Raw genomic sequence first — 19,612 nt, forward strand, 5'->3', positions numbered from 1 at the left:
AACAATGCTTTAAATAAATGTGTATGTATTTAACCCCTATTCCAAATAACTTTCAGTTCTGTTCTGAACATACTGTACTGTTTTTTTTTTCTGTTTCCTTGCTTAGGGAATCAGGAGTAATGATTGGGGATGGAGTTTAAATGAGCTAGCCACTCATCCAATGCTTTATTTTTCTAAAAGTCAATGTATCCATTTGAAAACCTGAAAAGTTAATTTCAGAGGCCCTTTTACCTATGGTAAATGCCATAGGTAAAAGAATGCCAAGAAATGCCAAGAATGCCAAGAAAATTGTTGATACAATTTTACATTTGTGAAAAGTAACACTTAGTTGGCAAACAAATGCTGAACTCTTTCTGAACTGAAGGAGATAAGATTGCTACAAACTTGCAAGTCATTGCTTCTGGTTCCTGGTTTTGCTTTTCCCAAAAAAAAAAAAAAGTATTGGTTGCTTTCATTCTTATCACAAACAGCGCTAGTATCCAGATTTCTAGCTGTGTTAGAGTCCCTAACAAGAGAGGTTTATTGTATTCTCTGCCAGCATTTTCCTTCCCAAATGGATGCGCAAGGAATCTTTCAACTTAATCAAATTTTAACTATAGCTAACTCTTCAGATGCCACTGAAGAAAGAGGTATTTTCAAAGAATTTAAGTATGTTGAAAATTCTGTGGATAATCTTAGAACCTCAGCTTTCTATTTCATCAAATGTGACTTAGTGGAACTTCTGTTTCTTTCCTTTTTGAATAGCAGTATTAATGAGAAATGGATGCATGATAAAAAGAAAAAAGATTAAACAGAATATGGAATACTGAGAATTTGTAATCAGCCTTTGAAAGTTTTTGTACATCATGTTATTTAGTAGATGCCTTCTAAAAGGTTTTCTGCTAATCAAAAGTCATAAAATATTAGATCTAGCAGATGCCTTGAAGTCCATGAGTTAACTTCCTTTGCCAAGGCAGAAGCAGATACTTCCGTCACTGACTGGTACCCCTTATATACAAATGATATGTTTGCTGTGCTTTTATGCATCTCTCTTGTTAGGTCCTGGTTAGCACATAAACTTTTACCAGCAACAAGTATAATCAGTGTTGGCAATATATAAATATTAATGCCTTTTAGTCAGCTAGGTTTTAGAAAACTTGGGCCGAAAGCTTAGAATAATCCTACTTAGCTCTATAGCTGAATGGTGCACCAAATTTTGAGAATTTTTATTCTAACTAGTGGTGGTGATAGAAATGGCAATCATGGTCACTGTGACAGAAGAAACTGCAACATCATGTGAATTGTGGACATGTGGGTGTGTGTGTCCTGACCTCACCACATTTCACATTCCCAACTTTCTTGTTACATTTCCCTCTAGCTGGTGTGTTATTTAGCAATAAATCTAGGTGAAAGGCAATATTGTTGTTTAGCTGCTAAGTTGTGTCCAACTCTTTTGTGACCCAACTCTTTTGTGACCCCATGGACTGTAGCCCGCCAAGCTTCTCTGTCCACGGGATTTGAGTGGGTTGCCATTTCTTTCTTCAGGGGATCTTCTTGACCCAGGGATTGAACCTATGTCTCCTGTACTTGCAGGTGGATTCTTTATCATTGAGCTACAAGGGAAGCCTGAAAGGCAATATGTCAGCTACCAAATGTTACCAGATCAAATAAACCATATTACTGTAGAAACTGATCATCAATATGTCATTGGTACACAGGGATCTGGGCAGCTATGCAATCTGCCTTTTCTGGATGGTCTTGTATGGATTAAAATTGACCAGTTCTCATAACCAAAGCTTTGGCTGTGGAGCTAAATCCATTCCTTGTACTTCCTTTACCACTTTCTGGTAAAAACTATGGGATTGGGCACTCTTAGGACTGAGAGAGTTAGGATACTTCTACGGATAGCAATTTAGATCAAAATAGTTTTTTTTTTTTTTTTCTTTTAAGTTCATTTAACCACTCAGGCTTTGATTTTACAATGAATTTGTCATGAGCAATCAAGGTGAATGTTAAAATGAATTTAGTAAGTATAAGAAATGACTTACATTTCAAGAATTATGTTCACATAATATCTAGTTTTGGGATTTTAGAGCATTACACTGGAGCACATACCGGTGATTGACCTAAAAACCTTTCCATGGACAGATTCCTGCCCATGATACAAAGTGTGTATACCACTTTCTAGTTTCACCCACGTTCTCCTGCTCAGGCTTTTCCCCACACCTCCATAGCCTTTCTGCATGACAAGAACTCAACCAGACTCTTTTCAAGGGGAGCTTACAGTACCCCAGGCTATGGAACATAAAGAAGAATCTGTGTGGTACCTTTGGATGAGGAGCAACAAACTCCAGGTGTGGGCAAGCTTCATTTTGCAGGACATGCCCAGTGTGGCCTATGGCCAGCTCTCATGGAAGGCATCCTCTAAGACAGAAGGGTGGCAAGCATGTCTCCTCAGCTTAGGCAGCATGGGGGACTCACTCCAATAACCTTGAGATGTGAGGGAAGCTGTGACGGGTGGGCTGCTCTGGCTTCTAAGAAGGTTCTCTGTACCAGACAAACAGGAAGGGCTGTTTTCTAACAAGCCTGCTCCTTCTGGCCTTCCCCTCAAGCTTGCTTACTTACTGTTCTTTGAGAAACGTTTTTATTTTTCTGAGACGGTGACCTTTTCCCATTTTTAGTGTTAAAATGCCTTTCTTTAATAAAATGATGGTGATAATAGATGGCATTTCTTGTTTTTGACGGCCTGCTTGGCGAAATCAGCACTTGGCAGCCTGCTGCCAATTTCCCACATTGTTTTCATGTTTGTTTAACTTACTGGTCACTGAACTCCCAGTCTGGAATACCAGAGTATGCAGGCTCTCAAGGGCAGTGTGGCCAGGAAAGCTCTTGGAGAAGGAGAATCTTTTAGACCCTGCAGATAGGGTGGTCAAGGGCATGGAGGGCCAAAGGCAGGGAGGAGCAAGCAGGAAAGAGGTTAAGCGAGAGGAAATGAGGTCAGGCAGCAAGGAATGGGCCTTGCAAGCCCCAGAGCATGGCAGGTGGAAGAGAAGCCAGGTTCGAGGCAGGGCTGGAGCACAAGAGCAGACTGACAGGGCTCTTTCCCTGAAGCACATGGATGGTCCTGGGTTTGGAATGGATACCACGTAGGTCAGAAGTCTAAAGATTCCCCCAGCTTTGTCACAGTGGCAAAATGAGTTTGGCAGAGAAATGAATCCTGCTGTGGATAAGTGTATGTTTCAGTAGACAAGGAACTGAGATTCAGTGTTTTCCTTCAACTTAGCACATGTGGCGGGGAAGCTGTGGGATTTTGTGTGTTGTCACAGTGAGGGAACATGATAGCAATATCCCAGATTAACAGGACAAGGGGAAGCTGACACCTTTCCCAAATCTCCCATGAGTTAAGTGAAAATACAATGATTAGAGAAGAATACAGTTAGTGTGAAATAGGCACAATTTCAGCTGACTGCATCCTCATGATCTAATTCTTAGTCTGAATATTTTAAATTATTTAAGGATAATCTGACTATATTCTTATAGGGAAAGATTAAGATTACCCAGAAAGGGAAAAAGTATGAGAGAAAATACAGGGCAAATGGGTAAACATTTAAAAAATACTATCTTTCATACATATTTATATTTTTTCTTTCTATGCAAAATGTTAAATGTCCTTCTAAGTGGAAAGTGTCAATTTTCTCTAAAAATCTTACCTGATATCAGTCACAATAAATAGCAACGTCTTCACCTGATTTTGTGACTGTTTGTAATGCCTGAGTGCAAAAGTGATGGATGAAAAAACAGATAATACATTGCTGATTAAATATGCATTTTCCTAATTAGCAGAGAGAAATTTAACACATTTTCTCCTGTTCAGAGTCATTTGTACTTCTTCTGAAATTTCCTGTATGAAATTAACATTTCAGTTTTCTAATGTCTCATGTCAGCTCCTGGTAATTAAAGTTTATCAAGGAACAGAACTGAAAGATGAACTCCCCAGGTCGGTAGGTACCTAATATGCTATTGGAAATCAGTGGAGAAATAACTCCAGAAATAATGAAGAGATGGAGCCAAAGCAAAAACAACACCCAGTTGTGGATATGATTGATGATGGATGCAAGGTCCAATGCTGTAAAGAGCAATATTGCATAGGAACCTGGAATGTTAGGTCCATGAATCAAGGAAAATTCAGTTCAGTTCAGTTCAGTCGCTCAGTCGTGTCCGACTCTTTGCGACCCCATGAATCGCAGCATGCCAGGCTGCCCTGTCCATCACCAACTCCCGGAGTTCACTCAAACTCATGTGCATCGAGTCGGTGATGCCATCCAGCCATCTCATCCTTTGTTGTCCCTTTCTCCTCCTGCCCCCAATTCCTCCCAGCATCAGAGTCCTTTCCAATGAGTCAACTCTTCGCATGAGGTGGCCAAAGTACCACCTCATGTGAAGTTTTAGCTTTAGCATCAGTCCTTTCAAAGAACACCCAGGACTGATCTCTTAGAATGGACTGGTTGGATCTCCTTGCAGTCCAAGGGACTCTCAAGAGTCTTCTCCAACACCACAGTTCAAAAGCATTAATTCTTCAGCGCTCAGCTTTCTTCACAGTCCAACTCTCACATCCATACATAACTACTGGAAAAACCATAGTCTTGACTAGACAGACCTTTGTTGGCAAAGTAATGCCTCTGCTTTTCAATATACTATCTAGGTTGGTCATAACTTTCCTTCCAAGGAGTAAGCGTCTTTTAATTTCATGGCTGCAGTCACTATCTGGAGTGATTTTGGAGCCCCCAAAAATAAAGTCTGACACTGTTTCCACTGTTTCCCCATCTATTTCCCATGAAGTGATGGGACCGGATGCCATGATCTTCGTTTTCTGAATGTTGAGTTTTAAGCCAACTTTTTCACTCTCCTCTTTCACTTTCATCAAGAGGCTTTTTAGTTCCTCTTCACTTTCTGCCATAAGGGTGGTGTCATCTGCATATCTGAGGTTATTGATATTTCTCCTGGCAACCTTGATTCCAGCTTGTGCTTCTTCCAGCCCAGTGTTTCTCATGATGTATTCTGCATATAAGTTAAATGAGCAGTGTGACAAATTGGAAGTGGTTAAACAGGAGATGGCAAGAGTGAACATCCACATTTTAGGAATCAGCGAATTAAAGTGGACTGGAATGGGTGAATTTAATTCAGATGGCCATTATATCTACTACTGTGGGCAAGAATCCCTTAGAAGTAATGGAGTAGCCATCATAGTCAACAAAAGAGTCCGAAATGTAGTACTTGGATACAATCTCAAAGGCAACAGAATGATCTCTGCTCATCTCCAAGGCAAGCCGTTCAATATCACAGTAATCCAAGTCTATGCCCCGACCAGTAATGCTGAAGAAGATAGGTTGAATGGTTCTATGAAGACCTACAAGACCATTTAGAACCAGCACCCAAGAAACATGTCCTTACATTATAGGGGACTGGAATGCAAAAGTAGAAAGTCAAGAAACACCTGGAGTAACAGGCAAATTTGGCCTTGGAGTACAGAATGAAGCAGGGCAAAGGCTAGTAGAGTTTTGCCAAGAGAACGCACTGGTCATAGCAAACACCATCTTCCAACAACACAAGAGAAGACTCTACACATGGACAACACCAGATGGTCAACACTGAAATCAGATTGATTATATTCTTTGCAGCCAAAGATGGAGAAGCTCTATACAGTCAGCAAAAACAAGACCGGGAGCTGACTGTGGCTCAGATCATAAACTCTTTATTGCTAAATTCAGACTGAAATTGAAGAAAGTGGGGAAAACCACTAGACCATTCAGGTATGACCTAAATCAAATCCCTTATGATTATACAGTGGAAGTGAGAAATAGATTTAAGGGACTAGATCTGATAGAGTGCCTGATGAGCTATGGATGGAAGTTCGTAACACTGTACAGAAGACAGGGATCAAGACCATCCCCGAGAAAAAGACATGCAAAAAAGCAAAATGGCTGTCTGAGGAGGCCTTACAAATAGCTGTTAAAAAAGAGAAGTGAAAAGCAAAGCAGAAAAGGAAATATATACCCATCTGAATGCAGAGTTCCAAAGAATAGCAAGGAGAGATAAGAAAGCCTTACTCAGTGATCAATGCAAAGAAATAGAGGAAAACAATAGAATGGGAAAGACTAGAGATCTCTTTAAGAAAATTAGAGATACCAAGGGAACATTTTATGCAAAGGTGGTCACAATAAAGGACAGAAATGGTATGGACCTAACAGAAGCAGAAGATATTAAGAAGAGGTGGCAAGAATTCACAGAAGAAATATACAAAAAAGATCTTCACACCCAGATAACCACAATGGTATGATAACCCATCTAGAGCCAGACATCCTGAAATGTGAAGTCAAGTGGGCCTTAGGAAGCATCACTATGAACAAAGCTAGTGAAGGTAGAATTCCAGTTGAGCTATTTCAAGTCCTAAAAGATAATGCTGTGAAAGTGCTGCACTCAATACGCCAGCAAATTTGGAAAACTCAGCAGTGGCCACAGGGCTGGAAAAGGTCAGATTTTATTCTAATCCCAAAGAAAGGCAATGCCAAAGAATGCTCAAACTATCACACAATTGCACTTATCTCACACACTAGTAAAGTAATGCTCAAAATTCTCCAAGCCAGGCTTCAGCAATACATGAACCGTGAACTTCCAGATGTTCAAGCTGGTTTTAGAAAAGGCAGAGGAACCAGAGATCAAATTGCCAACATCCACTGGATCATGGAAAAAGCAAGAGAGTTCCAGAAAAACATCTATTTCTGCTTTATAACTATGCCAAAGCCTTTGACTGTGTGGATCACAATAAACTGTGGAAAATTCTGAAAGAGATGGGAATACCAGTCCACTTGATCTGCCTCTTGAGAAATCTGTATGCAGGTCAGGAAGCAACAGTTAGAACTGGACATGGAACAACAGACTGGTTCCAAATAGGGAAAGGAGTATGTCAAGGCTATATTTTGTCATCCTGCTTATTTAACTTATATGCAGAGTACATCATGAGAAATGCTGGGCTGGATGAAGCACAAACTGGAACGAAAACTGCCAGGAGAAATGTCAACAACCTCAGATATGCAGATGACACCACCCTTATGGCAGAAAGTGAAGAGGAACTAAAAAGCCTCTTGATGAAAGTGAAAGAGGAGAGTGAAAAAGTTGGCTTAAAGCTCAACATTCAGAACACTAAGATCATGGCATCTGGCCCTACCACTTCATGGCAAACAGATGGAGAAACAGTGGAAACAGTGGCAGACTTAATTTTGTGTGTGGGGGGGGGGTGCGGGGCATTGCTCCTAAATCACTGCAGATGGTGACTGAAGACATGAAACTAAAAGATACTTCTTCCTTGGAAGGAAAGCTCTGACAAACCTAGATAGCACATTAAAAAAGCAGAGACATCATTTTGCCAACAAAACTCCATACTGCCAGAGTTATGATTTTTCTAGTAATCATGTATGGATGTGAGAATTAGACCATAAAGAGGGCTGAGCACTGAAGAAATGATGCTTTCAAATTGTGGTGCTGGAGAAGACTCTTGAGATTCCCTTGGACTGAAGGAAGATTAAATCCTAAAGGAAATCAACCTAGAATATTCATTGGAAGGATGATGCTGAAGCTCCAATGCTTTGGCCACGTGATGTGAACAGCTGACTCATTGGGAAAGACCCTGATGCTGGGAATGCTGCTGCTGCTGCTGCTAAGTCACTTCAGTTGTGTCCAACTCTGTGTGATCCCATAGACGGCAGCCCACCAGGCTCCCCCATCCCTGGGATTCTCCAGGCAAGAACACTGGAGTGGGTTGCCATTTCCTTCTGCAATGCATGAAAGTGAAAAGTGAAGGTGAAGTCACTCAGTCGTGTCTGACCCTCAGCGACGCCATGGACTACACCCTACCAGGCTCCTCCGTCCATGGGATTTTCCAGGCAAGAGTACTGGAGTGGGGTGCCATTGCCTTCTCTAGATGCTGGGAATAGTTGACGGCAAAAAGAGGAGGGGGCGGCAGAGGATGAGATGGTTAGATAGTATCACAGATTCAGTTCACTTCAGTTGCTCAGTCATGTCTGACTCTTTGCAACCCATACTGCAGCATGCCAGGCCTCCCTGCCCATTACCAACTCCCGGAGTTTACTCACACTCATGTCCATTGAGTTGGTGATGCAATCCAACCATCTCATCCTCTGTTGTTCCCTTCTCCTCCCCCAGTCAATCCTTCCCAGCATCAGGGTCTTTTCAAATGAGTCAGCTCTTTGCATAAGGTGGCCAAAGTATTGCAGTTTCAGCTGCAACTTCAGTCCTTCCAATGAATATTCAGGACTGGTTTCCTTTAGGATGGACTGGTCGGATCTCCCTGCAGTCCAAGGGACTCTCAAGAGTCTTCTCCAAAACCACAGTTCAAAAGCATCAATTCTTTGGAGCCCAGCTTTCTTTATAGTCCAACTCTCACATCCATACATGACCACTGGAAAAACCATAGCCTTGACTAGATGGACCTTTGTTGGCAAAGTAATATCTCTCCTTTTTAATATGCTGTATTGATTGGTCATAACTTTTATTCCAAGGAGTAAGTGTCTTTTAATTTCATGGCTGCAGTCACCTTCTGTAGTTATTTTGGAGCCCCCCCAAAATAGTCTGTCAATGTTTCCATTGTTTCCCCATCTATTTACCATGAAGTGATTCAATGGACATGAATTTGAACAAACTCTGGGAGATAGTAAAGGACAGAAGAGCCTGGTATGCTGCAGTCCATTGGGTTGCAAAGAGCTTGACATGACTGAATAACAACAACAATCTACCTACTTACTTTGAGAGATTAAAGTCTTGATCTTGGATTCAGAAAGCATCTGTTTAGCTGTTGGCTCTATTGTACTGTGTGACTTATCTCTTAGAACTTCTTTAGACCTTCATCTGTAGAGGAGTTATGAAAATTTGGCTAGGAAATTCCATGTACAGGGCTTCTTACAAGATCTGGTACATTAGATAAATGGTAATAATGGTATTTAATAAGAGAGATTCCGTATATTTATAAAGACCAACTCCCCTCCTTCACTCCAATCAGTGTGATTCAACCTCAAACCACATCAGGTGTAGATACTCTAGGGCTTTTACTTTTGAGTTGGCTTGAATTAGCTGCAATTTCTTTTGAGATATTTCTGTACATTAAGTAAGTGCTCACTTTTCACACTTGCAAACAGTTTAGGATTTGAAAATATATTGCCAGGTTAAAAGATTTGGCAATTATTATTGTGTGGGATCTTGACTGAAGAAAAGTACAGAATTAACCAGAATCACAGCAATTAGTCTAGATTTTGAATTATGAGAGCCATAACTAAAGAGTATATAAAAAAAGAGAATGAAGTTTCAAAGTTTTCTGCTAGAATTTTCTCAAGAATTATTTGTCACTATTGTCAATAATATTAATCATATGGAAATAATCATATAATTAAATATTACCTTATAGACTGGGTTATGGCTAAGGTCATTTCATAAAAATAGAAACCAGTAATTTCTCCTAAGAATTCTATTAAGAAAATATGCTACTCTGAATATTATGAGAAAAGATGTGATGTTTCTTTTTTCCCCCCTCTTATTACTGAATTATAACGTGCAAAACTGTAAAACATTACATAAAGGACTTATAAATGTCACTCCAGTTTCTCTGCCAATAATTTTTGTTTTATGAAATTTTAATTTCTATTAAAATTCAATAGGTAGAACTAGAAATTTACAATTGTAATCTTGATAGCTCCATGTTCCAGAGATTTTTTTCCCCATTGTTCTCCAAAGCTTACATGTTATTTTTGAGAGAAAGCAGATGTTATGTTCTCTTTGTGGATATCAAGTGCATGTGATCATGAAGGGACTTGCATAAAAGCACACAGAAGCCAGGCTGGTATCATAATTTAAGTCCCTCAGTTCCTATAACTGGATGCTTGGACCTCAAACAAAACCAAGGGTTGAAACAATCAGAGTGAATATTACCTCAGATACCCAGCATCCTGCATCTCTTAATGTTGCATCCATCAGCTCTAGGGAAATGAACAATTATACAACAGTGTTGGGATTCACTTGTAACTCTTGGGGGCCTTTGCTCTTTATAATCACATATATTATTGTAAATTATTTAACTATTAATCTTCAAATTATTGTAGAATGAAGGAGATCAAATAAATGGACACATTTATTCTACAAGGAATTTATTTTCTAGATAGGACAATCTATTTTCTACATGGACAGAGAGGGGCCTAGTATCAGGCTGGTGCTTAAGGGAACCAGGCATCTGAAGGCTAGAGGGACAGGAAATTAGTGGAGACAACACTTATTTTAGTAGTCTCACACCATGAGGATCAACCCTCCTGGTCTGGGGGTTGGTTGTTCAGTTTGATCACAAGATGAGGTGCATCATGGCAATCAGTAAACACCTTTACGGCTCCCTTGTTACACCAAAGTTCTGACTTTGCCTCTCATACGCAGTGCTCTGTCATAGACTTAACAAGATCCGCGAAAATTAGATGAGATACTATTTATTTAGTTAGTTTTTGCACATTTTAATATAAATGTATTTATTTTAATTGGAGGCTAATTACTTTACAGTATTGTAGTGGTTTTTGCCATACATTGACATGAATCAGCCATGGGCATACATGTGTTCCCCATCCTGAACCCCCCTCCCATTTCCCTCCCATCCCATCCCTCAGGGTCATCCCAGTGCACCAGCCCCAAGCCCCCTGTCTCATGCATCAAACCTGGACTGGCGATTCATTTCACATGAGATACTATTTAAAACAAACAAAAAAAGGATGTGGAAAAAGTATACAAAGGGGAGTGTGTTAAGAGAGGTTTCCTGAACAAATATAATGAATCTTGCTACTCAGAAAAAAAAATAATCCCCAAAGTTGAAATGATTTTAAGTGAAAGATGACTTTCAGGTAAGTGTGTTAGAAAACCCTTTGTATTATATAACAGTACAAAAATGGTCATGATTTGTGTTTGACACAGGGTGTCACAAGCAAATGATGCAACTGTAAGAAAACCAAACTTCCACACATTCATCAGGGTCCAGGTGATAATGCTGGTACCAGCTATAAAGAAACTCCAGGGAACTTGGAGTCAGGTTTCTAGGCACTGCATTGCTTCTTCACTGCAGCCCCAGAACCCTAACGAGGGGGCTGAGTATGCCAAGCCACAGAACAAATTCTCCTGAGGGTGGAACAAGGCAGCACTGTAGCCAGACAGCATAGAGCAATGGAACATGGAGAATGCATGGGAGACCTGGGTCTTGGACTTGGCTTTGTCCTTCAGTAGCTGTGAGACTATGGATCAATCATTATACTTTTTAGATTCCCAGTTTCCTTGCTTGTGAAACTAGAAGATGGGACTAAATTTTTTCCCAAGTTTCCTTTTAGCTCTAAAAACATTAATGATTTGCTAGTCATGACAGGCAATGATTATCCCCTTTCTTTTTTCTGGAAAGACATCTATGCTGTTCATTTTCAATGTGAAAGGTTTCAATGTATATTGTTTCCTTTTGGTTTATTCATGTGTACTTTAATTTCAGCAAATGAAGAAACATGATTGGCATTTAAATGTAGCATTATTGCAGGTATAGTGTTCATCTTTCTTGAGGCTATGGTACTGTAAGAATAAAGAATATTCTGATATCTGGGATATGACCAAAATTCCTCAGAAATAGGACAGAACAGTGCTTAGCCTAGTTGCCAGAAGATTGGCTTTCATTAAATGCATAATATTTCTGGTGTTTTTGATCTCAAAACTCCACCCTGCTGCAAAAATGCAATTTGGGCCAAATACCACATCCAGGGATGAGGTAAATTTAATCTGTTTTTGTTCTGGATGAAATACAACTGATATATTTTTTACTATTTTGGTGCAGTCTTCAATGGGAATCATTATCCTATTTAATTGACTATATTTTTCAAAACTGTTTTGGCAGTAAAGATGGTATCATAAAAATGGTATCTACCAAAGTAAATCTTTCTAATAAATAACTGGCAGATATAAACTATAATGAGAGCCTCTAATTTATTTTGGGTCCCTAATATATTAGAAATGCTTAAAGGGATAGCATGTATGTTATATTTTACCATTTTCCCTTAAGTCTACAATATATGTCAGACATTTCAGTTAGATTGAAGCAGACATTCCTTCTTCCCTTAAAAATGTACTGTTTACATTCTTCTCTGCTCCCATTTCGACGTTTTACCAAGTTTAATGTTTATGTTTTCTATGAACTTACAGTAACTGAAAATCCTCTTCATAATAAAATAAAGATACATGTGCATGATACGGTCGTGGATAATCATATATGACATCTGCATGAAACATGAACACACATGACTGAATTGACTCACTTATCAGATAGTAACTGAATGTCTGCTCTAGGTCAAGCATGGTATTGACACTGGAGATACAACAGTTGTGATGGTTAACTTTATGTGCCACCTCGGCAGTCCCACGGGGTGCTTTGAATAAACACTGCTTCTGAGTGTCTGTGAGGGTGTTTCTGGGTGAGAATAGTGTTTGAATTGGTGGACTCAATAAAGCAGCTTGCCTTCCCCAGTGTGGTAGGCATCCTCCAATCTGGTGAGGATCTGAGTAGAACAACAAATGGAGGAAGGAGTTGACCGCTTTTGCTTTTTGCCTGCCTGACTGGATGGGGATATCAGTCTTTTCCTGTCCTCGCTTGAAGTGGGGTGTACACCACTGGCCCTGGTTTGGGGGCCTTTGGATTTGTACTAGAACTACATCACCAACTTTCCTCCAGCTTGCACAAGGCAGATTGCGTGACTTTACAGCCTTCATCATTGCATGAGTTGATTTCTCATAATTAATTTCCACACAAATGTATATACGTATTTCAATAGGATATATGTATATGAACTATATGTACATGTATATATTTATATGCACACACATCTCCTGTTGGTTTTGTTTTTCTGAAGAAACTTCATATAGCAGTGAGCACAATTCCAAGCTCCAACAGCTATTATCAACAGGAGATTGGTTGTTTCAGCGGCATAGTAGCTCCTTCCTTCTCACTTTCACACAAGTCTAGAAAGCACAGTGAGCATTCTTGCTGCTACTGTGGCACAGTGATGCCACGTCTGTGAAAGAGAAGGAGCCTAAAGTTGCATCCTGTACCTTTTAGCTGATCTGTGTGCCCACCTACGGAGTCCAAAAGAGAAACTGGATATTACAGACTCCTGTGAGAATGATTACCAGTATGCAAATGTCAGGAGGTTTTTAAACATATGAATTTGATGTTTATTTCTTTGTTTGGCTTTCTAGGCTTTAGTAAGCAAGAACAGTGCTGTGATCGAATGGCTAAGAATCTGAGTGCTGGAACTTGCCTAGGTGGAGTCAGGTCACAGCTCTGCTATTTTTAGTTCTGGGACCTCAGATATGTGACACACCAGTTCTCTCACCTTTAAAATAGAGATGATACTGATATCTACCATTTGATTTATTGAGGCTTCTTATGGGAATTACATAAATGAATATATGTAAATTACTTAGAGTAGTGCTTGGCACACAGCAGGCACTCAACAAATACTAGATATTACACACAATAAAAAAATCCACCCCCCCTAAGATATATACATTTGGAAATTGTTTTCTTCATCCTTCTTTTATAGTATGTTATTTGGAGTCTCTTTTTTTCCCTTTTAGTGTTTAGAGGGACTTTCGTCAAAAATGAAAAGAATGCCCTCATTTTGGTAAATAGCAAGATGGAGGTAGTACATTGGGTGCTTCTCTCCCTGAGGATTCTTCCTGGCTTAGTTCCTGCCTGTCACTTTTGTTCTGAGGATTTCAGTTTCCCCATGCACCAAAAACACAGAACAGATGTTAGGAGCTGAGTTAATGGTGGCCCATAACACTGAACACCTTGACTGATAGGTTCAAAAGCTTCCTCCTAGCAATTCAATAGTGCCGAGAATGAGTGAGCCAAGAGGGAGAGTTATGGCCCTTTGCAAACCCATAAGGAGTAGCTCTCAGTCTGCGCTTGACAAGTCTGAGGGTTTAGAAGACTGTTTTGTGGTACAGCTGAATCCCCAGTGTGCTGTGTTCCCAGGGAAGAAAACCAATAACAACAGATCCCACAACTCATACCATTTGCTAAATGGGCTTCCTCGCAAGTGGGGCTCTGGGAGGAATCTCACAATTTCCTGCCGCTTTGTCTCTGAAGGGTAAGCAAGGAGAATTGTTCTCATTTCAGCTGCTTTCATTTCTTGAGACTGTGGAGAGTGTGGAAATGTCTTTCTTTTCATTTTTGCTTCCATTCCAATGCTTGCTTTTATCAGCTTTATCTTTTTTGTTGCCCAACAGCCTTCAAATTTGACCTAAATTGCAAGTCAATTTCTATATTTCACTGGTTTGGGGTTTTTCGCTGGAACAATTTTCATAGCTATCTTTCAGCCTCTAAGAATACAGAAAAGTGGAGGAATCATAATGACAGTAACCAAAATAAGGCAGGACGTCTCAACAGCTGATGTGTTGCAGAAATACTGTGAATTCTTATGGTTCACTCCAGAGTCTCCAAAGAACCATTTGTTATCTGATTTTTATTAACACTAATATTTTTTTGTTGAAATGTGCTTTCCTGTGACTCTAGAATAAACAGAATTTAATAATTCTCTAGGGACTACATTCTGGTTTTTGACAAAATTTTGCAATCAAATCCTTGAAACAGATTCTGTTTGACAAACACTGGTGTTCTAAAGACCTAACTCACCACATTTCTGAAGTCTGAGATAGCCCAATTTCATCATCCAATATGCAGGAGTTGATATTCAATAAGCCCTTGACCCTAACCAGCTGATCTTTGATGTTAGTTTTAATATTTGGGGGTCTGATTCATAATTTGAATGAATCTCCGTGACTTGTTGGTTTACCTAGCAGGGAAAATACTTGGAGCCTGAACGACGAGCTAATGACTGTCTTGGCCTTGGGTGTGTAATATTTATATCATGATTTGAATGTCTTCACGTCTCACTTAGTCACTAAGTCGTGTCTGATGCTTCTGCGACCCCAGGGATTGCAACCTGCCAGTCTCCTCTGTCCAGGGGTTCTCCAGGCAAGAATACTGAAGTGGGTTGCCATTTAATTCTCCAAAATTTAAGGTATACAGCATATTAATTTGATGCATTTATGTACAGTAATATGATTGCCATTGTAGTGATAATTACCACCTCTAGCATGTTATATAATTAAACTTTCATTTTTAATGATTGGAATAATTTAATTCTAGTCTCTAGGTTTGCTTATAATACAATATTGTTTATATTCACTATACTTTTCTAGGGCTTATTTACTACTCATTGTAATTTTGTAACCTTAAACACCGTTTGTCTTATCTCCCCACACCACCATCCTTTGATAACCACAATTTTATTCTAAGTTCCTATGAGGCTGGCTTTTTTAGATACCACAGGTGAAATCATACAGTATTTATCTTCCTCTACTAACTTATCTCATTTGGCAAAATATTTTTAAGGTCCATCCTGTTGTTTTAAGTGGCAGGATGTTCTTCTTTCTCATGGCTGAATTATATATATATATATATATATATATATATATATCTTGCATCTTTTTTATCCATTCATCAGTGATGAGCTTTCAGACTGTTTCTATATCTACACTATTGTGAACAATGCTGCAATAGATGTGGGAAGACATATATTTCTTAACAATACTGTTTTCATTTCCTTTGAGTATATACCCAGAAGTGGAATGGCTGAATCATATGGTATATCTATTTTTCACTTTTTCAGAAATCTCTATACTGTTCTCCACAGTACTTGAACCAATTTACATTTCCACCAACAGTGTACAGGTATTCCCCCTTTATGATTTTTCTCTTGTCTTCTTGATGTTAGTCATTCTAACTGGAGTGAGGTGATCTCTCACTGTAGTTTTGCATTTCCCTAATGATTCTCCAATACTTTGACCACCTGATGTAAAGAACCAACTCACTGGAAAAGATGCCGATGCTGGGAAAGATTGAAGGCATAAAGAGAAGGGGACAACAGAAGATGAGATGGTTGGATGGCAATACCAACTCAATGGACATGCATTTGAACAAGCTCAGGGAGATGGTGAAGGACAGGGAAGCCTGCTGTCTGCAGTCCATGGAGTCATAAACAGTCAGACACAACTGAGCAACTGAACAATACAATACATAATAATTAGTGATGTTGAGCATCTTTTCATGTACCTGCTGCCTATTTGGATTTTGTCTTTGGAAAAAATGTCTATTTCCTTTGCCCATTTTAACTCTGTTTTTGTTATTGAATTTTATAAGGTTCTTATGCATTTTGGATACTAACGTTTTATCTGATATGTATATGGTTTGCAAAAATTTTCTCCCATTTTGTAGGTTGCCTTCACTTTGCTTCTTTTGCTATGCTATGCTAAGTCACTTCAGTCGTGTCTGACTCTGTGTGACCCCATAGACGGCAGCCACCAGGCTCCCCCGTCCCTGGGATTCTCCAGGCAAGAACACTGGAGTGGGTTGCCATTTCCTTCTCCAATGCATGAAAGTGAAAAGTGAAAGTCAAGTCGCTCAGTTGTGTCCAACTCCTAGCGACCCCATGGACTGCAGCCTACCAGGCTCCTCAATCCATGGGATTTTCCAGGCAAGAGTACTGGAGTGGGGTGCCATTGAGAAGCTTTTACGTTTCATGGTCCCATTTGTTGATTTTGCTTTTGTTGTTTATGTTTTTGGTGTCATATTAAAAGAAAATGCCCATTTTTATAGTGTCAGGTTTAAGTCTTTGAACCATTTTGAATTAATTTTTGTGAATGGGGTAAGGCATCCTTCTGAGTCTATCCAGTTTCCCAACACTATTAGCTGGAGAGACCAACCTTTCCCCATTGTGTGTTCTTGGCTACCTTGTTGAATATTAGTTGGCTGCAAATGTGCGAGGGGCTTTCCTGGTGGCTCAGCTGTGAGAGTTTAATTCTGGGCTCTCTGTACAATTGTATTAGTTTATGGGTCTATTTTTATGCCAATACTGTGCTGTCTCTATTACTATAGCTTGGTAGGGCAGTTTGAAATCAGGAGGTGTAACACCTCTGGTTTTGTTCTTTTCCCTCAGAATTTCTTTGGTTACTTGGAGTCTTTTGTGGTTTCATACACATTTTAGGATTGTTTTTCCTGTTTCTGTGAACAGTGTCACTGTATCTTGATGATGTTGCGTTCAATCTATAGATGGCTTTGGATATTACGGCCATTTTAACAGTATTAATTCTCCTGGTTCATAAACATAGGATGTCTTTTCCTTTGTTTGTGTCTTCTTCAATTTCTCCTAGCAAAATTCTGTAGTTTTCACTCATTTCCTTGGTTAAATTTACTTTTAGGTATTTTATTGTTTTTGATGCTACTGTGAATGGCTAGTTTTATTTTTCACATGTCTCACTCTTAGTGTACAGAAGAGCAGTTGATTCCTGAATGTTGATTTTGTGTCCTGAAACTATACTGAATAGTTTCAACAGTTTTTCAGTTGAATCTTTGGGGTGCTTTTTTAATATATAAAATCATAGCATTTGCCAATAGTGACAATTTTACTTCTTCCTTCTTGATTTGATGCCTTTTCTTTCTTTGTTGTACCAAAAATTCTTATTATTTTTTACCCAGTGTCTGAGAAGGACTAGAGAAATGATCCTGAAAAATGTCTCCTTTTGTTAGGTAAAAAAACCGAGTCAGAAGAACTTTTCATAATGATGGTAATGATGCTGTTTTTATTCCTTATTTATATGTATTTTTAAGGCTTTGATATTACCACGGAGAATGCTGAGTTTCCATGAGAGATAAGGAGTGTTTGAAGAAAAAAAAATTGTAAAGGAAATAAGAAAACATAAGGATATTAATAAATCCAGTGAAAGCATAGTGTAGAGCTAGGAGAGGAAGAAAACAGGGTTATATGAGACAAAATGACAGACCTCTGAGTCTAGACTGTAAATTAATTATCTGATAATGACTGAGCAACTGAACTGAACTACTCTACCTAGTGATTGGTATGTTCTAGGTGTTCAATATACATTGGCTTTTGTTCTGTCTCTCAGTCACGTTCAACTCTTTGCAATCCCATGGACTGCAGCATGCCAGGCTTCCCTGTCCTTCACCATCTCCTAGAGTTTGCTTAAACTCATGTCCATTGAGCTGGTAATGCCATCCAACCATCTGATCCTCTGTCATCCCCTCCTCCTCCTGCCTTCAGTCTTTCCCAGCATCAGGGTCTTTTCCAATGAGTCAGCTCTTTGCATCAGGTGGCCAAACTATTGGAGCTTCAACTTCAGCTTCGGCATTACTCCTTTCACCCCATATACCATTTGACACCTTTCTTACTTTTTATACATGCTCAGTAATGCTTGAACTGTGGGAGAAGAAATGGGTAAAATTCAAATGAATAGGTTGGATAAAAAGCATGTTGAAGATAGTACAAGCACAGAATTGGGCCAAAACCAGGATACATATGTATAAGAATGGATATAACAGTAGGGTAGGGAAAGGGAGAAATATATTTAGAGACACTATACAGATTCTAAAAGAAATCAAAGCTGCTTTGTGGTTTCAGAAACTGAAGGACCTTGAAACTTTGAGAGTTCTAGGATTCTCTAGGACTGTGTTATCTACATATTTCATGGGTGCACATCCATTAACCATTGTAAAGATGTAGAACTCTCCAAGACATGGATTTAGCAAAACCATTTTACCCCACTGGGCATTCATTTTCATACAGTCTAATGCTTTTTAGATGCCAGAAAAGCTGAGGTTCAGCTTATTCTAATATAAAGAAAGTATACTTCCTGGCATCATCTTGCATACTGGTATTCTGAAGACTGGAATAGAGAATGTTTGAGTCATTGCCATAGCTGATGGTTTTTTTCCAATTTCTTCTCTAGCATGTGGTCATTAATGTGCTGTGATAAAACATATGGCTCTATAGTTCAGCGTGCTTTCTTGTTATTAAAGTCACCATGGTGTTTGAGCACACCTCAAATTTCACAGTACGTTATGGTCCCACCCCTACATTCCTGCCTGGTTTGCTCTTACTATCCATGTATATTACTTTCCAGAAATAACACTAAATTTTCCTTTTTTCCACCAAACATGCCTCAGTGCCTTTGTACCCACCACTGTCCTCCTGAAAAGCCCTTTCCCTCCTTTGTGACTGGGCATTTATGTCTTATTCTTCAAAATTTATTTAAAATTTATCACATTATATGGAAACTTTCCTGACTCTCATGGGCTAATTTAATGAATTGCTTCTTTGGGATTGCCCTCTCTATATCCTTACAGTAGTTTTCTAGCTTTTCTAACTCAGGAGTACATCATTGGAACATATTTAAACTATCATATTTCCTTAATGCAGATACTTATTTAATGTGCTGTGTCTAGGAAAAGCACTGTATGTAACGTAGACACAAATTTTAAATCAACAATACTTTATTGTTAAAAGCAAATCTACATTACCACTTTTCTTCAGTGTCTCAAAGTTGAGTCTGCATTTTTCACATTCCTAGTCTAGAGATTCTTCAGGATTACCTTTGTCCTTTGGCAGTGGTGTTTAATAGCATGACAACATTGTTTTTCATC

General features: G+C 39.1%; 1 protein-coding gene across 14 annotated transcripts in view; it reads left to right on the forward strand.

Annotated features, from left to right (window-relative positions):
* Nucleotides 1-19,612, forward strand: part of LOC147380100 (uncharacterized) — a 699,587-nt gene that overhangs the window by 197,721 nt on the left and 482,254 nt on the right. The window lies entirely within an intron of this gene.

Source organism: Bos grunniens, chromosome 1 (assembly GCF_055505025.1).
Source record: "Bos grunniens cultivar Pamir isolate PY7600 chromosome 1, Bosgru_T2T1.0, whole genome shotgun sequence".
NCBI classification, from domain to species: Eukaryota; Metazoa; Chordata; class Mammalia; order Artiodactyla; family Bovidae; genus Bos; species Bos grunniens.